The following is a 21,700-nucleotide window of genomic DNA, read 5'->3' as shown; positions in this document are numbered from 1 at the left end:
CGACAGTAGTACCACATTCTTTCTTTAGACCCGGTGACATCATCACTTTCTGGTACCGTCCTCTCAGGCTTTGGGGTACTGCCTTGCATCTTCTCCCCTCAATCCATTCATGGCATTGGTTCACTGTCTGTGGTCCAGTCCACCTAGAACTAAAAGAAACAGCTTTTATTTTTCTCACAATGACCATGTATCCATAATCACTTTAGAAGTCTTTGCCACGTTGCAGGCAGTACTACAGTCAGAGCATCAGGCCCTTTCAGGCCTGTTCCATCAGTTGCTTTTACTAATAATCTATTTTGTATTTTTATTTTTACTTTGGAGTTTATTTACTCCTCCTGGCCTCAGGTTGGAGGGTGGTATGGGGTATGCATGTTATACTTTATTCCCTAAAACAACATCTTCGGCATAAATGTAGTCCCTAAGTGATCTCCTTCTATCGCTATTTATGCCCTGGTGGGTCCCTAGCCTTGGAGAGATGGATTTACTGAAGTACTGTACCTCAGTTGCTGCACCATTCTTCCATGCTGGATACACCTCCATTCATATTGAAAACATATCCACCCACACCAGCAAATATTTAAATCCATTCACTGGGAAGCAACATGCATCTACACATTCATCCTCCCTTGTGCAATATCAGAGGGTCCCTTTCACTGGGAAGCAACGTGCATCTGCACATTCATCCTCCCTTGTGCAATATCAGAGGTTCCCTGCTCCAGTCTTGTAAGGGAAAGGAACATACAGCGTGGGGACACAGGCATCTCATCCTGGTAGGGAGGCCCACTTTCCGCCTTATTATTCGCTCTTGCTATTGAACCTCTGGCTTGCAAGCTGCAACATCACCATCAGGATAAGGTACTTCAATGTAACTTATGCCAAATATTGATTTCCCTCTATGCGGATGATATTAACCTTTTTGTAAGAGACCCTCAGCAAAATATTAATCCTCTGCTGCCGTAACTCATTATTTTTTTGAAACTCTCCGGAATTCACATCAAGTGGGGGAAATCACAAATATTCCCCTTAACACCTTCGGTCTCTAGATTCCCCCTGGATTTCCCATTGGAATGGTGTGAAACCGACCTGCCTTATTTAGGGATATGAATCTCTGGTAACAGGGATGGATTGAAACGCCTCAATTATGGTACAACTATGGATCACCTTGCAAGCAGGGTCACCCGTTGGATCTCCTTGCCTCTCTCGCTTGCAGGTCGAGCTTCCGTGATAAAAATGGTGGTGCTTCCACACCTATTGTATTTCTTCATGAATATACCTTAGAACCCTGGTCGCTATTTGTTTAAGACACTTCGCACAGAAATGATACGGTTGTTCTGGGGTCTTAAACAACCGTGAATACAATGGGCCCTAAGCACAGGGATGGTTCGATATTCCAGATCTCAAGTTATATTTTACATGTGCACAAGCTCATTATGCCTATATTGGGATCTACCCCCTAGGTATATGCCACAGGTGGCGGCAGAAAACTGGTTAGCTGACCCTATCCCGTTGGATGGGATGTTGCATGCACCTGTTCGCACACATGACATAGCACCCACTACTATCACAGGCACGGTTGATGCTTGGCATCATATACTGGGGCTCCTCTGGGATCCCATGGTGTACTTGCCCCTGATTCCCCTGTCCTATCACCCCTGAATGCCCCTACTTCAGGAAAAGGGCTTTCTTAAAGTATGTGAGTGCACCAACATAACTAAATGAGGTGATCTCATTCATGATGGTACATTCTCTCCTCAGATAATTTTTCCACCGGATACAACCTTCCTCTCTCGACATTTTTCAATATGTTTGTCTCAGCAAAGTATAAGCTCTGTTGTTCCTGAATTCCCTCATACATCAGGTGCTGGGAGCCACAGAACGGGGGCACTTGGTCTCTACACTCTATCACAATACACATACACAACACCTGAGTCCCCTAACACCTCTTGTACACATAGGAACACAGACCTAGGGCATGACATAGCGGCCGAACAATGGCAATATTGCTGTTTACAAACTGAACAAATTTCCGCCAGCTGTCGATTGCATATTATCCATTATAAATTCCTGCAGAGCTTATACTACACTCCTGTAAAACTGTTTTGGTTCAAATTGAAAGACACAGATCGATGTGAGAGATGTAACAGTCCGGGGGCTTGTTTCCTGCAATTGGCCTGGGAATGTCCACAGATGCGGGAATACTGTGTCCAGGTTTACAACGCATTGGAGAGGATGACTTCTGTCTCATTGGAGTGTAGTACTCTAATTGCTCTGCGCAGGTCCCAAAAATATACCACCGATACATTACCATATCTCTATTGCTGGCTAAGCGTAGAATAGTGTAGAAATCAATGAAGTCTGGTAGACAGCTCTTGTAGTTGTGGTTTATTCTTCAAGTTACATCTTGGTAAATTCCAATGTAAGTCTTAATATAAGCCCCACCAGGAGCAGCCTCCTGGCTGCTCAGCCCATCTTCTCCAACAGCTCCACCTTCAATTACAAACATCCATAACATTCCAAATTACATCATATAGCTAGATCATCAGGCAGAGAACCAGGGCCAGGGAGATGCATTTCATAAGAAGCAGATTACTACACATAGCTTGTAGAAGGGGTAGGGGGCGAGCCCCAAAATTCAAGGAATGGCTTGATGACTTAGTAAACTTCCAGGAGCAGCTGACTATATATGTGGAAACGCTCCCAAGAGCATCTAGGCCCAAAGATATATGGGACCCTTTACAGAGCTATCTTATGGTAGGAGCTGCGGACGATGTACCGGATACAAGGATGGAGGAGGGAGCGTAATATGAGTTCTCCTTCATATCAACCTCAGTAATACTGTAATGTTGCGGGCCTTGGGATAAGAATGTACTACTTTTAAATAGCCCTTTTATGAAGATTACTTATCACCCCTTCATAAGTTCTGAGGTGGATATCATATGAAATATATTATGGCTCAGGTACACCACACTTCAGTATGATATGTTGTGATCAATGTGACTGTACTAAGGAGAAATATTTTTGTTATGACATGATATTACATTATTACTGATTCTCTCCCTACATTTCTTCCATTTGCCTTTACGAGACAAGAATGCTGAATTTGTACCCTGTTATTATGTTTGTAAATACCAGCTTTAATGACTGTACTGTATGCTATACATAACTAAAATCAATAAATAAATGTTTGAAAAATAAAAATTAAAAAAAAGAGTTTGGCGCAGAATTGTACCACAATCTTGGGTTTTAAATATCTTCATGGCAAAAAATGAATGAAGAATACTGACAACCACAATATTGTGAAGGCAGGTATATGTAGATGCAGATAGATTTACTATTCTTAAATGTACATTTGTGGACCTTGTTGATGCCGACATATTGAAGGTAGGAAGTTGTTTACCTCAGTGAATATTTGCTTATGTGTTTTTGGAAGACTCTGCCCATTGATAGAGGATGAGAAGGAAGACTGGAGTTTATTGTAGACTAAGTGGAGACTCTGATTCCCGTGAGGCAGCTTGTTAAAAGAAGCAATGTTGTGCATAATGGGCAGTTATACCATTTAGAAGTACATATTGAAGATGCAGGAGGGATGGTGGAGATAAGAAATAGAATGGTAGCTTCAGGAAATAGAAAATCAAATTGGCATTTAAAACCTTTGTATTACACACAGAATTTGAAATGGCGAAGAATAAAAAAAAAGCAAGATTCCTTAAGAAAATAATAGCAAAAGCTGCTTATAGAGAGTAACTAATGGTTTGTGAATATAGGAAGCTCCCAGAAAAGTTTCTATTTTAAATCTAAGCCTCTTTTTGTGAATATTGGTACCAAATAAGATATATTCAGCATTGGTCAAGAGTACACAAATGGCAAAAGTGTGTTTTATTAGTATTATGAATAACTATTCCCCAAGGGTATTTCCAGTTCTCAGATGAAGGGAAAGAAGGGCCGCTGAAATTCAAATATCCGAGTTTGTCAGAGCTTCTGTCATTGATACCAGAATTACCTTTAATTTTGCAGGAAATGATCATTATTAATTTAAAGCTGACTAATCTAAAAGATACTGCATATGAATATAGAATTTCCATGCAATTGCCTACGATTTTACTAGAAACATGCAGTTTATTCTGAACAACTGATACTAAATTCATATTGCAGTGCTACCAGAAAAAATAAACCCACCACACAATACAGACATATTGACCAATTTTGTTAGTAAGTATCAGATAATAGACAAGAAGAAGTCCTTCGATGTATAATCAGTAGATCTTTTTTCCAGGCTCTTTTGGACCAAACCTCGAACTGCCCTGATCAATGAGGGCAGTTCGAGATCAAGCAAGTACCTGGCATGGATGTCTGCATTTCATTCATATTTGAAGGTAGAATGTGGTAGTTTACACTTTTCAGCCCACAAGGAGTTTTCCTCAATTCGAAGACATTCTGGATACATTTAAGCACATCCAAGGCACATTGAACAAATATATAGCTTTGGGAAATCATATCAGAAAGTCTTAATAAAGTTATGCCAGTGGTGCTTTCATAGACTTACTATCTAGTGGTCAAGACTTGCTAGTAGAGTGTTTCCTAGTTTTAAAATATTACCAAATAAATGATCCACTATATTATGAAAGAATGCAGGCATCTATTATCATTCTTGCTGATCAGATGTTGTATTCTTCTAATCAATCACTGTGTTTATTTCCCTAATGTCTTTCAAATACTTAATTGTTCATGGGACTACAGAACCCCATGTAGATTACTTCAGCGTCTTAAATAGCTAGTGATTCAAGTGGGAAGGGGATTATCAGATATTAGGAATTCTTATTGGGCATCACTTTGTGAGAGATTGATGCATCTTATAAGAAGAAATGGTTTGGGCGTTTTATTGTTTGATCTACTGCTGGACAAGAAATAGTGAAAATACTAATTTAAAATGTGACATCGACAAATACTTATAAAAGTTTAGACTAAAATATTAGAGACAGTCCATATGGTGTGACATGATATTACCTTTGTACCATACAAAATGTTACAATGTACAGTCACAGTTTATGTAATGTGAGTGAACTATAATACAGCTTGAATATACTGGAAAAATATCCACAACTAACATTTTCACAATAGGTTGTTGGTTAAGTGAATTGCGGACAGTATATTTAAAATATTTGTCAACATCCACAAATGCAAGATGTATTGAGAAGGAGAAAGCTTCAAGCTCAGGCCCTGGTTGGAGGGTGTCCTTCCTGGGAAGATTTTGGTTATCGTGTCTTAAGGTAAGAGATCTGCTCTAATCATGTGTTGCCAGATGTTAGCCATTCAAGTGGATTTCATAATGCAATAATTGGATCTCCCAGAGCATGAGGAAAATGGAAAAGGGTCTTGAGGAAGAGGAAGGCATTTACATTTTTGGCAACATGTGGCTGAATGGAGAGTATCTGAAGTAGAGAATAGCAGTCAGCTTTTTGGAGGCATCAGGAAGCATATGAGGTATCTAGATTTTTTGGGATATGCATTGTTATGTTATGTTATGTTATGGAATCTTATATAGCGCATGGCTACCCCAGCGACGGGGCGTCCCAGCGCTTGCAGACATGTCAGATCCAGGAAGGTACAGGAGGTGCTAGATGGATGCAAACAACCAAGTTTTTATAAGTTTTCGAAATTGCAGATGATTTAGAGTAGCCCGAGCTTTAGGGGGGATAGAATTCCAGAGCTTAGGGGCCAGATACCTGAAGGAGCGGCCACCAGCTCTGCTCCTCCGAATTCTGACAGTACAGGCCAGTGAGAGGTCCGCTGAGCGGAGTGCACGCGTGGGAGTATAGAAAGAGCACAGTCCTTGCAGAGTATGGGGGCCAACATTGTACAGGATTTTATGGGTAAGGCAGAGGGTTTTAAAGTGAATGCGCTGTTGTATAGGGAGCCAGTGTAGTCGACGGAGAAGGGGGGACGTGTGGCAGGTTTTAGGTAGAGCAAATAGAACGCGGGCGGCAGCGTTCTGTGCTCTTTGCAACCTATTTATTGCAGTCTTGTTAGATCCTAGCATGAGGGCATTGCAATAATCCAGGTGAGATAAAACTAAAGCCTGGACTATGATCTGGCGAGTGGTAGGCTCAAAAAAACCCAGAATGGGTTTAAGAGAGCGAAGACGCCCAAAGCAGGTGCCTGCCACTTTTTGAGCATGAGACTCCAAGTTGAGTGTATTGTCCAATAACACCCCCAAGTTTTTTACTGACTCCTTGGGTAAAGGAGCAGGTCCCAGCGCCAGAGGCCACCAGTGCTCTTCCCAAGTCTGCGTGCCATTGCCAATCAGGAGAACCTCTGTTTTGGAGGCATTAAGCTAAAGGCAGTTGTTAGATAGCCACCTTGAGATCGCCAGAATGTCTTCCTGGAATTTAATTTGGTCCTCCACATTGTTGTTGGAGAAGTTGAAAATAAGTTGCGTGTCGTCCGCATAAGATGTTAGTAAGATCTTACGTTCCCGGGCCAACAAGGCCAGGGGGCGGACGTACACATTAAACAATGTGGGACTGAGCGCAGACCCCTGAGGCACTCCACATTCAAGAGGGAGCTTGCTGGATGAGTACGGCGGGGCGTGCACCTGGAAGGAGCGATCAGATAAAAAAGACGCAAACCAATCCAGGGCCGTTTCCCTGACTCCGATCTCCCATAGTCTCTCAAGTAGTATCTTGTGGGAGACCGTGTCGAAGGCCGCACTCAAGTCCAGCAAAACCAAAATAGAGGTTGCGCCCGTATTAAGTGAGGCCCTTAGATGTTCTGTAACTGTTAACAGGGCAGACTCCGTACTGTGATTAGCACGGAAGCCATGCTGGGACTCATCAAGGATCCCATTGGACTCTAAATAGGCAGTCAGAATGGAATTGATATGTGCTTCCGCTACTTTCGCAAGATAGGGAAGCAGCGAGATAGGTCAAAAACTGTCTGGCCTTGAGGGATCCAAAGTAGGTTTTTTTAAGAGGGGTAGTACTTTGGCATGTTTCCAGGATTTGGGAACCTCGGCTTGCTGTAAAGATCGATTAATCAGCTCCCGCCCTTCCTGCAGGACAGAATCATGAAGTGCTCTGAACAGATCCGGCTTAATGGGATCATCCGGAGAGCCTGATTTTACTCTTAAGGCTAGGTGTTCCATCCCTGACTGATCTATAGAAGGGAAACTCAGGAGAGAGTAAGGAGGGTCAGAAATGACTTTGCCAGGATTAGAGGACCCCAGCGGGCTGTCCAGTTGTAAAGAGTCATATATCCCTTTAACTTTGTTTATAAAGAAGCCAGAAAGTTCTTCGCACTGTGCGTCAGACACTATCAGATTACCTGTGCCTCCCGGGGCTTTAGTCATGTCTTTTACCAGGGAAAAAATCGTTTTGGAGCGATTTGTGCTTGAAATGATTAGGTCAGTATAGTAACTGGCTTTAGTTTTCTTTATAAGCTTATGATAAGCTTTAGTGGCCATTCTGAATTTAGTTTTAGCTAGGGGATCATACGATCGTCTCCAGGTACGTTCTAGGAGCTTACAGTGCTTTTTAGTTTCCGTAAGAGTCTCCGAGTACCAGGGGTGGGTCTGAACTCGCCTAGGTCTGGAGTATTTCATGGGGATAAAATGGTCTAGAGAGTTATTTATCCACTCTCTGTAAGCATAATCTGCTTCATCCATGTTACCTGACCACACAGGACGGGTCTGGTTAAGCCTAGCTTCAAACTGAACTTTATCTAGGTTGTTCCAGGGACGCCTCCGAAGAGAGGGAGGAGGGATCTCCCTACCATTGACTGGAATCCTAACTGAAACGGACACCAAAAAGTGGTCGGTCCAGCTAAGAGGGCTAGGGGATTCTGCTGTAACTTCCTCAATATTAGTAAAAACTGGATCAAGGAGATGGCCTGCCTGATGAGAGGGTCCCATAATCAGTTGGCGAAGCTGACAAGCTTCTAGGTCGCCAAGAAACTTTGATATATTGGGGGAGTCTTGACGCTCGAGGTGAAGATTGAAATCACCAAAGATACTAAAGTTAGCTGATTGAAGCGCCAGTGACGAAGTAGTTGCTAATAGCGACTCTTGAAATGCACTTGCTGATCCTGGGGGATGGTATACAAGGAGCCCTGTAAGAGTGAAAGTATCAGAGACTTTTATATTAAATAGTGCGCATTCGCTATTAGATAAACTAATGACCTTAAGGGTGCAAGTGTATTTAGACTTGTAAATCACCCCTAGTCCGCCACCCCTACCGATAGGTCTGTTTTGAACACATATATGATATTCAGGGGGGAGGGCCAGAGCTAGGGTAGCCGTAGAATCCTCAGAAAGCCATGTTTCTGTCAAAAACAGAACATCAGGCCTTTCATCTAGGAGGAGCTCATGAACGTCCTCATGGTGCTTTACCAAAGACCTGCAATTAAGACTTAGTATATGAAGCTTGGAAGAGCAAGTGGGCGCTAGGGTTGAACAAGATAGTGGAGAGCAAGCCTCCGAAGCCTTAAATCCACAATGAATGCAGTTTATGGTAGAGGACCCAGGGTGGCAAGCATGCGCCAGACACTTAATCTGAGGTCTAAGAGCAAGCAGCTCATCCCTGGCATAGGGCGCCATCAAAAATCGACAATCAGGGATCTGGGCGACAGGCGACGGACCAGCGCGGACGGGCGCAGACGGGCGCAGACGGGCGCAGACGGGCGCAGACGGCCGCAGACGGGCGCAGACGGGCTCGCCTTTGGCGAGCCTTCGGCGACCCGCCGCGCGAGTCCGCTGCGCGGGAGGTAGAGTCTCCGCCTAAATAGGCACCGGTCCCGCCTCTGGCGATAGAGTTACACCCTCGGGGGCCGTGCAGCAAGGTCAGGTACGCCCTCCACACAATCGGCACAAGCCGTGGTGGAACGGGGCGGCGACCTGGAGGAAACAGGAGTAAGTGCGAGTATGATTAACTCGGGAAGCGCTAATGAGGAGTTTTAAAATACATAACAATTTGCCAAACACATTTAAAACCAAAGGAGCAGAGCGCCGTTACAGTGCCTCGCGTTTCTGGCAAGTCCGCTGCGCGGGAGGTAGAGTCTCCGCCTAAATAGGCACCGGTCCCGCCTCTGGCGATAGAGTTACACCCTCGGGGGCCGTGCAGCAAGGTCAGGTACGCCCTCCACACAATCGGCACAAGCCGTGGTGGAACGGGGCGGCGACCTGGAGGAAACAGGAGTAAGTGCGAGTATGATTAACTCGGGAAGCGCTAATGAGGAGTTTTAAAATACATAACAATTTGCCAAACACATTTAAAACCAAAGGAGCAGAGCGCCGTTACAGTGCCTCGCGTTTCTGGCAAGTCCATTGGCAAATTGTGACAAGGTTTAGACACATGAGAAGGTCCAACCCAAACAATATATGTAGTATTTAGTATTTCACTATGGAGCTGAGATTTGGAACAAGAGCATTGCTAGGGTGGGTAGTTAATAAACTTCTGTTGTATTAACAATGTTCCAGTTACCGGAAGGTATATCTACACAAGAAGAGAAATGGAGGTATAACCACTGCGCACCCTCCTAGGCAAAATGTGCAAACACTAAAGGTACAGTGGGGAAGACAAGCAGAAACCATCTATTTGACCAATTGATTTATCCCCTAGGATGACAACCCAATCTATTGAATGAAGAGTCCTCACCAACAGAATATGGCATATTTCGTCATTAGCAAATCCACCCCGTCCTGGTAAGATGGTGCTGCCAGGGTTCACTCAAACTGTTTAGAGGGAGTTCTTTATAAAGTTTCTACTGGATAGAGCTGGGATCCAGATACTCAAAGAATACCTCAGGGAAACCCTTAAGGAAATACCTTTATTCACAATAACCCCAGGTAAAATAATAGTTGGGGTGAATTTGGGTACTAATCACCATTCATTCAAAAATTAGCCATGCTTCTGGCCATTATAGAAATCATGTCAGGCACATTTGTCGAGGCTTGAAAAGGATCCCTATTACAACACTAGTCTATTTATTCACACGTAGTAAGTGGATTATCCTACCTCCATAGCGTTAAATTCAGGCCCCAAACATAGGTCTATTCAAACTTCATGGCTTGACTGGAGCGGCAACTCCTGAAGTCACACATTAGTCAAGATAGTGGCCATGGCGGTTATGCCTACACCCTCCTCCGTGTCCAGCCATCATGGTCATATGAGTGAGGCCTCCTCATCCAATAAGATTGGATTTTCACTCTAGCGGATAAAGGTATTGATAAAATTAATCATTTCTGCTACACCAATGCACCTTTAGAGTTTGCCAATTACTGGAAGGTCCAAGCCATGATTACAAAGTAGAATATTCTGGGACAACTTTAAAAGTAAATGTATATTAATATTGTAATTATTTATTGTGCTGTTGTATACCGGGAATCTAACATTTTGTTAATTTAGATTTCACTAGCTGTAACATCAAAAACTGCAAGCTTAACAAATAATACCAACTGACTTGGAGACAACTTTAGGTGCTTGGTTGATTTTTAGCTATTTGACAAGAAACTATTGATCCTTGTTGCCATATTATATGCCGAATATAAGTGATATGTTATGTTTCGTATTTACAAAGTGAACTTATACCCAGAGGTCTCATGGTGCTACAAGCAAAAAGGTGAAGTCCTTCAACAAAAGCAAAAATTATGTAGAAAAGAGAAAAGTCTTTTAGTTTCTTTATGAAAAGAAAGTGAGACAGAATAGACCGTGGTTTAGCTCTCAGCTTATTTAAAAGCCCTGGAGAAAGTAGTAAAATGGACTTTAAAAAAAAAGTAGATTTATTAAATCCAGGCATAATAAGAAGATTGGGCAATGAATAACGAAAATGAATCAATGATGGACCTGAGAAAATATCATTAAACCATCACAGGAATATCAATGGATATCACGGGAATATGAATGCTTATCACAGGATGTCAAGTAATCAGCTTTGGATCCTATTGGAGGATGTGTATGTATTTGAAAGATGTATATTACAAAATTGAAAGTCAAAGAAAAGTGGTGCGGCATGGGTCCAACTGAAAATATTAGGGCCCACTCTCATGGACCCCACAATCATCTACTTTGGTACTAAATTTCGGCCAAAACTGGAGCAAAATGGGCCTCTCAGCCCACTGAGCCCTAGCGCTACTGCACCTACTTCGCTAATTATAGCTATGCTCCTAATATCATGCATTGATAACGGGAACCACCAATCATCTATTTAAACCCAATAAATGCTAAAGGCACACTGGCAAAATCACAGAGGGTGCAATAAAGCCTAATAAACTTGAAAGTTGTAAAATAACAGTGTCAATTTCCATTTCTCCTAATTTCTCTTAAGCAACCTAATTTTTTCTAAGTAATATATCTAAATGATTCTCCTGGTAAAACGCAGCTCTTCCAGCTAAAGCAGGTTTAAAAAATATTTGGAAAGCGTCAGAAGAATATATGAATGAGCACCTGCTGCAGAGATCCACGTGCAACCTAATAGTCACAAATCAAATTTTGTTTGCCAATGCTACTCATGGGTAAATACAGTGAGTCCTATTAAATTGAGTAATGACAACTGCTATTTAAGGGAAAAGAGTGAAATCATTTTTTGATGTGCGTGCTACATACATGTTAAGAAAATCTTATGATATGAGAGGCAGTTTCCCACTTTGACAGTTAGCTGTTCCATTTTACAGATGCATTTTTTCTTCGGATGCAGCTCCATTTAATTTCTAAAATTATTTACTCAGCAGAGTAAAGAAGGGTTAAGCAGCTGCAGCGAGAGAGGCTAATGTGATAAACTACAAGAAGAAGACACAGCAAAAAAAAGTGAACGAAATGAAGGAAATATGCAGAAGGCATTTGGGGAATACAGAACTCGGAGAGAGAGAAGTTAAACCGCTGACCCATGTCGGCAGAGAGAGGCGGGAGATTACAAAATGTTTCATGGTAATTTCCATGGAGATTTCTTTAATTTATTGAAAATGACTTTCTCCTGCTTTGATTTGCCCAGCAGCTTGCCCCCTTGCAGGTTTTTTTTTTCAGGGTGGTCTTCCCCGTCATGCTGCGAGGAGTGCAGGCCCGAGCAGCCTCCACGCTGGTCCCAGGCATCTTGAGATTACTGGAGCGTCTCTGACGTCTCTATCAGCATGCGCCACCTGAATGCCCTCTCTCCCGCTCCGTCTCATCCCCTCCTGCCAAGGAGAGGCACGAGGCCTGTCACATGAGGGCTTCACCGCGGGCCCTGCGCCGAGGCAGTTTCACCTCTCTACTGATCCCTGCAGCTCAGCTCCGACCGCTGCCATGAATACCAAAGGAGGTGCCTTGGTCGGTCAGCAGCAGACATGCACCATTAAGTGATCAGCCCAATTCATTTCCTCGTTGTTCTTCTATTTGTGCGTATTTTGCTTATTGTGAGGAATGTGTATATGAAATGATCTTGTCTTTTTGACTGCAGTGCATGACTTCTCCATTATACCATTATGGTGTTGGTGTACAACATTTAAATATTTTTACTTTTTTAAAGACTGAAAAAAACAAAGTCTGCAAAGAAAATGTATAATGTATAGGATGTAGCGTAACTGCCAGAGCTGCCGACTTTGAAGGTGGGGAACAGTAGAACAATATTTTCGTCATTAAACACCGTCACAATCTTGATATTTTTTATTTCAAATAAATCAATGCCTTTAATATCGTTGCAAGTTAAAAACAAATGACAAAATGTCCTGCAAACTTTGGTGTATGTAACCAGTCATGCCATTATCATATGTTGGAAAACATCCCTGCAGCAAGAAAGTAAGCCTCCTGAAATGTATATTGCACTCATCAAAAAAAAAAAAAACATCTCAGCAAAGCGACACACCTAACTAACTAGATAGGGGTAATTGACTAATGAACAAAGCCTCTCTGAACTTGCCAGGTGCCATAGTTGGGGTCTTGAATGGGCTCATTGGTAGTAAAGTAGAGATCTCCATGGCATCCAGCAATCATTTTAACAATTTGTTACCTAAATCATACGTTATACCTAAAATCTGCAGTTTCTGTAGTGTCAGAATGTGCAAATATATTTATTTGATGTTTTCATATTTCATCTTGTCACTAGAACAGACATTAAAGCGTTTTACAGAGAGCCACATATAACTTACATGTGTTTAAAAGACTGAAGAAGGGGACAGGGCGTGAAGATGGATGGAAGGTGATAAAGGGTGAGCAAGCTAATAATAATAAAGAGCTGACAAAACAAAAGTCCACATGGCTGGGTCGGAGACAACAGGTGTTTCCAATGGGAAGAATGGATGCATATGCAATTTGTCGACTTCCTGGGAGCTCGGCTACTCTCCGCTGAGTTAATATCTGAAAAGGTAGGTCTGGAGGTCGTTTTTCTGAAAAATAAGGGGCCTCATTTATGAGGCTGTGCGTCACTTTTACGCAGCCGGTGCGTCACTTTTTGTGACGCACCAGTGGCGTAAAAAATGCGCCTTCTTGCGCTATATTTACAAAGTGACGCATCCAGATAGATGCGTCCCTTTGTAAACCCCTGTGCCACATTATACCTGCGCCAGGTATAATGTGTGCAAGGGGGGCGTATTGACGCAAGGAAGGGTTGTAGAAGTGACACAGTGAAATGCCATTGCGTCAAAATCTTGCGCCTGCCTCACAGCAGGCGTAAGACTGATGCAGGCCCTTTCACATGGGGCTTGCCCCATGTGAAAGACGCATTGCTGGAGTTGCGTCACTTTTGTGACACACTCCAGCAATGCGTCACTTTTGCGCTTACAGATACGTCAGAAATACTGACGTATCTGTAACTCCTTGCGACATGATGCGTCATACATTAAATATGACGCATCAGGAATGTCGCAAGGAGTGCACACTGAGAAGTGACGCATCGCTGCTTTCACGCAGCGATGCGTCATTTCTCATAAATGAGGCCCAAGATGTCAAGACTGTTACCTAGATCATGGGGAAAATAATTCCAAAAACAGAGTGCCACTCCCAGTAGCTGCCGTGGAGGGAGTTCTGCGGGGCGTTGGGGCGGGACGGGGAGGTGCAGGGTGGGTGGTAAATAAATAAATAAATACATCGAATTTCATTGCGCTCACGGAAATGTATTTGAGGAGTGGCCAGAGCGGGCCGCTACCGGCCACTCCCCAGATGGACTGCTTCAATGCCAATGAGGACTTGAATATTGGCATTTCTAATTTTACATTGATGCGCTATGTTTCTATTGTCCCTCCATAGCCAAAGAACATTTCTTTTTAGTGTCATTTTACAGCCGTGCTATAGCTCTAGGCTTCTGTACATGTTTCATCACTTGTTCAACTATCTTACTTTAATCCTCTGTTCTGTTCTTGTCCTCTCTATTTGCCTTTTTGAAGTTAACAGTTTGGCATTACTAGTAGCATGTTTTACTGTATAAAATATTGTGGTCTTATCACTAAACCATTACATTTGTGATTATCCGTCCATCACAAGCCATCCATCAATAATGGATCATAAGATGTCATTATGTATTTGTCATATTAAAATCTAGCAGATATGCCAACTACTACCTTTAAATCACAGTCCTACTGTCTTTGGCACTGAAGGATTTATATTACCATTCATGCATTAGTGATAATGTTACGCTTTATTATGTATAATTTAAATTCTGTTCTGCTGTATGTTTTATTTTTTAAATGCCTGCACTAAAAACAGGGGAGAGACAGAAATTAAAAATGCTCTCTCTTTCACCTTTTGATCCGCCCATCCTTCCTCTTTTCATTATCTCTTCATTTCCCTTGTTAGGTTTTGCCTGCACAGCACTTACGCTGTGCTTGTGAAATGTATTTCATTCAATATAAACCCTAAAAGGGGCTTACATCCCACCCCTTTGCTTTCCATTGGTTTCTTTGCTAGCCACTTACTTTTCATCCTTATCTATTGGCTGTAGCATACTATTTCCTATTAGAACATTGGAATGTTGGGAGCTCCATTGAAAACAATGGAGTGCTCTGGGCTTATAATGGCTGGTATAAGCCTGGAGCTCCAACATTCCAATGTTTCTTTGTTCACAGCTCTGGCTGTGAACAGAGGCTTCAGGGAGCCTGAGGGGATTCCAATCCTCTCACGCTTCCAAAAGGCTTTGTTTTTTTTGTTAGAAAATTCTGTCCTCTAATGACAGAATGTTCTAATACCCTTATAGCCCTTCGTAGATGGGCTATACCACTATTAAAGTCCCTCTCCCTTGTTAAAGGCCCTCGCCTTCGGCTCGGGGCCTTTAACGCTGGAGAGGGCCTTTAATAGCTGGTATAGCCCTCTACGGCGGGCTATAAGGCTATATTATTCCTCATGTGTTTGCTGTTATACTGATAAGAGACCCAAGGCCCGAGTACTTTTTTCATCCGCTTTAGGGGATGTTTATTTTGTTGCTCCCCCTCTTTTCCCTCCTCCCACTCGCCACTAGCAGCTGAAATGCCGAGCTTAGCTCATCCTGCACATCAATTGACCTGTGCTTGTTTACGGCTCTCTACAGTTCCTCTCCATCCCTCATGTTGCCCCCCCCCCCATGCACCACCAGTAGGTCAAATATCAAGCTTATCTTGGCCCTTGTGAGGCTGCTGCTATCTTGGAATTAGGCAGGAGTCACACTAATAACAAATCAGTGGGGTGAACTTCTCTTATTAAGTTAAAGCAGAAGGTATCAAGCAAGCTTGTTTTACTTTTAGACACACACTCTCTAAGAGTGCATGTGTCTGCAGTTCATCTGTCCCCCCCGCTGTCTGTGCTTTACTTGACTCCATCCTGCCTCCCAACATCCGTTAGGTATACATCACCTTGTCCTTATATAGGCACAGAAATCATGGCCATATTTAGACACAGCCCAGGCAGTCCAAATACGGCATGGATACTTCCACTAGTTCTGAAAATCCACAACGATTTCTTGGAAAACTCGGCTTCAGCAGTTAGGGACTTCCCCTTGCTTGAATATTGATTTGTCCAAGAACTCATGGAGTTTTCAAAGAACTACGACTCTTTGATGACGTTATTATGTCCAACTGTACGTCATACTCGGCACTTTCAAGGTATAAATATGCCCACACTTGCCATAGCAAACACACAGTGGTTTGGAGCAGTTCGACTATCTACTTGCCCGACGCATCTCGCTACAGCAAGTGCCGAAGGAAGCCAACCCTCCAGCAGATGAACTGAGAGAGACGCTGTCTTTTCTCTTGCCGAGAAATCCAGCTCCAGTGTTTCCAAGCTCCCCTTACGGGGTGTTGGGAAATCGAGTCCTGAGACAGAGAGATACCAGACCTCCTTCATTCTAAACCAAGGTACGAAGCTGATTAGACCCTAAGAGAAATCTTGGATAGATTCTTGGCAAAAGAATACTACAACTTTGCTATACCATACTTACTTCTTCCCTCGTACTAGACTTAGGTTAGGTACATCGGGGTACGCGTATTTTAGAAGCACCAGTTAAGTACTTTTATTCTTTATTTATTTATGTATGTATTTTATGGCTTAGAAACCATACCATGCTTTTACAGTATTATTTTATAATACTCTTCTTGCTGTACGCATTATACTTTACAGCCAGTATTACGATTGTAGCAGTTCATTTCTTCTGCATGAGAAAGAAGACTGTTCAATAAATACTTTTATTGAAAACGCCCATCTCTATTTCTCTGCACCTCTGGTGAAACGAAGCATGCACGAATGACTGGGTAAAATATCTATCTATTGTTTCCACGACTCTGAAGATACGTTTTATCTTGGTTAAACAAAGTTGTCATGTTTATGCAGTTGTCAGAAACTAATCCCTTCTTGTGAATTCGAGAAAGTGTCTAGTGACTTCTGAGCTAGCTGGCACTCACAATTAAGTTTAATATATTCGATAGAGACCTAGTAGACATAAGTCCTACGTCACATCTATAGGATATATTATTCCAATGCGCAGAGCCGATTGGGAATATAGGAACTACACTACCAATAATATAGCAAAAGAGAAAAATCTCCTGGAGAAATCACCAGTCAGATCAATCACACTTCACTGTATAATCTATTAGAAGCTACTTACTCTCAGTCTTAAAAGGACCTAAAAGGCAATTGAATAAAATCTGTTTAATCAAGCATAGACTTCAAAAACCATGGAACAATATAGTTAAAAACATTCCAAAGAATCTCATACAAAGCATATTGTATACTAATTATAAAACATCACAAATAAGAGAGACAGTTTTAGATCTGGGGGTCTCTAGTTGGCAATGGTATCGACCTTTGTCCAAATAGGGACCCTTACTTCTAAATCAGGATAAGGGGATTACACTCCTTAATAACCCCTGCTCATCCCCTTGGTAGCTTGGCACGAGCAGACATGCTTATCTCAGAGGCAGTGTGTTAAGCATTTGTGAATATACACAGTAATGCAATGAAAACACTACAGATGGACACAACACAGGTTTTTATAAAAATTAGTATTCTTTAAATAGACTTAAACACAAGACCACAAATGACAAAAATGCACAATACTACACTTAAGATTGCTTTAAAGATGATTAAAGTTGCTTAGTTCAAGTTGATGATAAATGCGACAAAGTTCTCAACAAAGTACCTGAATGCATAACGCACAGTAAATAAAAGGCTCGCAAAAGGAGTAGATGCATCGGTTCCGTGATCCGGGGGAGATGATGCGTTGTGTCTGAATGCTTGCACAGAGTAGGGGAATGCATCGTAATCCTTACTGGTGCGCAGGTGATGCGTAGATTCTCGGCCATTGTGCCCTTTGCCGTGCGCAAGATGGCGCCTTGATGCGATGCGATGATCCGGTTGCGATGCGATAAGATGGCGCCCTTGTTGGGCCGATGCGATGCGGTGCGATGACGCCCTGGAAGCCTTGCGACAACTCTGTACTTTGGAGACGCGACAGGCCCTGCGACACGCTTCTCTGGTGATGAGATGGCAACTCTCATGATGGCATCATACTTCTCCGGTGATGCAACAGCAGGCAGCTTCGATGAACACACGCTTCCAGGGAGATGCGGCGAAGGCTTGCTTCCCTGGCGATGCGACGATTTCTGCTGCGGGGGCGACACGCTTCTTCTCGGTGCGTCGTGCTTCCAGCTCCCAGAGGCACGAAAGTGTCTGGAGTCAGAATTCCCAGCAAGGAAAATCAGTGGGGCGCTGGAGGTGAAGTCTTTTGTCCCTGAGACTTCAGGAGGAGGCAAGCACAGTTCAAGCCCTTGAAAAATATTCTGTAGATGAAAGTCCTTACAAAGTTCCTTCTCCTTTCCTTTGGTAATGAAGCAACTACTGCAGGCCAACCCAGCAAACAGCAGACTGGCAGAGGGGCAGTAAAACTCCTGCAGCTTCCTTGGTTCTTCTCCTTGGCAAAATGTTTCTTGTTCAGGTAGTGATCTAATTCCTTGGGATCAGGGTCCCAATATTTATACCCCAAAATCCTTTGTTCTCTGAAGGAAGAGAGGCCTCTGCCTAGTCCAAACCAGTTCCTGAGCACTTTGTTTACATGACTCTCTTCTTCCTTTCACTGTGCAGGGCAGAGACATCAGCCGCCCCACAGGAGGTGGAACCAGCACAGGGGAGGGATGATACAGCTCTGGAGCACTCTGTTGACATGACTTCTTCTCTCCTTTCACAGTGCAGGGCAGAGACATCAGACAAGCCACAGGAGGTGGAGCCAGCATTGTAAAGAGAAGGCCCAGCCCTATTCAGGTCTCAGGTGCAACTTCTCTCGCCCATCTAGATGCAGATCTCTCTATTCACCACCGAGCTTCCCCAGCCTGTCTCCTGGAATCTCCCAGCCCTGTCACTCACAAACCCAGACAAGGAATACATAACCCAGCAGAGGCAGGCCTGGATAGTTAGGCAAGAAAATACCTACTTTCTAAAAGTAGTATTTTGAAACACAGAATATTAAAACCAACTTTGCTAAAAGATGTATTTTATTATTCTGAATTGAGGCATACTAATTTCGAATTTCCACCATGTTCCCTGAGTCAGTTAGGATTATAAGAATATAATAATCTAACTGCCCATTCTGGCCTATGAGAACAGGTAGCCTTCAATAGTGAAAAAAGAAAATGGGTGCAATTCACTATTAGAACATGCTACACACATCAGAGCATGTCCTACCTTATACTTACAATGCACCCTGCCATTGGGCCTACCAAATGGGTGTCTAATATGAAGCAAAGGGAAGGTTTAGGGACTGGCAAGACGGTGCACTTGGCTGAGTCGACATCGCAGTGCTAGACTACACATAGGCCTTGCAATAGCAGGCCTGAGATACACTTTACAAGCTACTTCTGTGGGTGGCATGACCAGTGCTGCGAGCCTACCAGCAGCATTTGATTTACAAGCCATGGGCAGACATAGTGCACTGTAATAGGGGCTGACATGTAAATCAAATAACCCAATCATGGAATCACCAATTAGTACATCAATTTAACATAGGGAGAACTTGCACTGTTTAGCAGTGGCACAATGCCCAAAGCATAAAACTAGCAAATACAAATCAAAACAGAGGAGGCAATCCGTCAAAAAAATGGAAAGGAGACACTCACTCCAATGATCCCAGATCTAACACATGTCCCCTCCAGCTGAAATGTGGGGAGAACTATCCTTCCCCATAGGAGTTCTCTTCACTAAGGTGGAAAAATCTGGACAGACCATTAGCGTTGGCGTTTTCTGTACTAGTGCGGTGTTCAACCGTAAAGTCCATACCCTTTAGGGAAATGGACCACCTCAACAACTTTGGGTTCTCACCCCTCATCTGCATCAGCCATCTGAGGGGTCTGTGGTCGGTCTTAACCAGGAAGTGAGTCCCAAACAAGTATGGTCTCAACTTCTTCAGTGCCCAGACCACAGCAAATTACTCACGCTCAAATGCACTCCGCCTCTGTTCCTGTGGATGTAACCTCCTTTTGATGAAGGCTACAGGTTGGTCTAGGCCCTCTTCATTAATCTGTGATACAACAGCCCCCACATAATGCTCTAAAGTGTCTGTCTGTATAATGAATTCTTTTGAGAAGTTTGGCGCCTGAAGCACCGTTGCTGTGCACATGGCAGTCTTCACGGCGTCAAAAGCCTTCTGAGAGGTGTCAGTCCAGTACACTTTCTTGGTCTACTTCCTGGAAGTCAGCTCAGTCAAGGGTGCAACAATGTTGCCATACCCCTTGACAAACCTCCTGTAGTAACCCGTGAGTCTTAAAAAGGCTCTCACCTGTGTCTGAGTCTTTGGGGGTCCCCATGCCAGGATAGTATCACTCTTGGGTTGTAGGGGCACCACCTGGCCGCTTCCTACCTGGGGACCCAAGTGCACCACGGAACCCTGCCCGATCTGGCACTTACTTGCCTTGATCGTGAGGCCTGCCATGCACAGTGCCATAAACACTTCTCAGAGGTGCTGCAGATGTTCTTCCCAACTGGCGCTGAACACTGCAATGTCATCCAGGTAGGCGGCACTGAAATCCTCCAGCCCAGCCGACACCTGGTTGACCAACCTCTGAAAGGTGGCAGGCGCATTCTTCATCCCAAAGGGCATAACCTGGATTTGGTAGTGCCCATCTGGTGTGGAGAATGCTGACCTCTCCTTAGCCCCTTCCGTCAAGGCGATCTGCCAGTACCCAGACATCAAGTCAAACGTGCTGAGGTGCCCTGCAGCCCCTAACCGATCTATGAGCTCGTCAGCTCTGGGGATGGGATGTGCATCAGTCCTGGTGTCTGAATTGAGCCCTCTATAGTCCACACAGAACTGGAGTTCAGGTGTGGCTCCCGACGAGGCAGCCCTTGGGACCAAGACCACTGGGCTGGCATAAGAACTGTTGGAGGACTCAATGACCCCTAAAGCAAAAATCTTGGAGATTTCCTCCTTAATGTAAGCCTTAACCTTGTCAGTCACTCTGTAAGCCTTGTGCTTCACAGGAGGCATGTCGCCAGTGTCCACATCATGGACGCACCACTCGGTGACACCAGGACAGCTGGCAACAATCTTGCTAATGATCAGGGGTCAGTGTGGCAGAGAGGCTGATACCATCCACTGACCCATCTTGCTCTGTTGCAGACAGGAGGTCAGGAAGAGGCTCTGTCTCCTCCTCCATTCCATTATCTGTCGCTAGGAGCATGCCCACTTCGGACCTTTCTAAGTGGGGCTTTAGGTGGTTCACATGCAGGACCCGCAAGGGGTTCCTGGGAGACTGCAAGTTCACCAGATAAGTAACATCACTCTTGTGCTCCACCACCTCATATGGACCGGTCCACCTGTCCTGGAGCGCACAAGGCTCCACAAGGGCCATGACCTAAACTTTCTGTCCAGGTTGAAGCTCAATCAGAGTGGCATTCTGATCGTACCACCTCTTCATTTCCTCCTGGCTGGCTTCCAGATTAGCCTGAGCGAGATCTCTGAAACGCTGAGTCTGATTCCTGAAGGCCAGCATGTAGCTATATACATCCTGGCAGTGGTGGCTGGTGACATTTGTAAGTGGTGGGGCGGAAAATGAATTTCATAAGGCACCGTAGCGAGCGAGCGAGCCCGAACAACCAAAGGGCCGAGCAACGTTAACAAAATGCTCATGTTAACGTTGCTCAGCGCCCTCTAAAGTGCACAATCACAAAAACACCTCTTCGTCTGTTAGTATGACTATATCTAATCATAATAGTAGTCCTGCGAAAGTTAGATACAACAAAACATAATAAGGGAGTGTAAGTTAACCATTGTTTAAGTTGACAAATGT

This window comes from Lissotriton vulgaris, chromosome 2_1 (genome assembly GCF_964263255.1).
Source record: "Lissotriton vulgaris chromosome 2_1, aLisVul1.2, whole genome shotgun sequence".
Lineage (NCBI taxonomy): Eukaryota > Metazoa > Chordata > Amphibia > Caudata > Salamandridae > Lissotriton > Lissotriton vulgaris.
The sequence above is the reverse complement of the archived record's forward strand: the minus strand, read 5'-3'. Positions refer to the sequence as shown.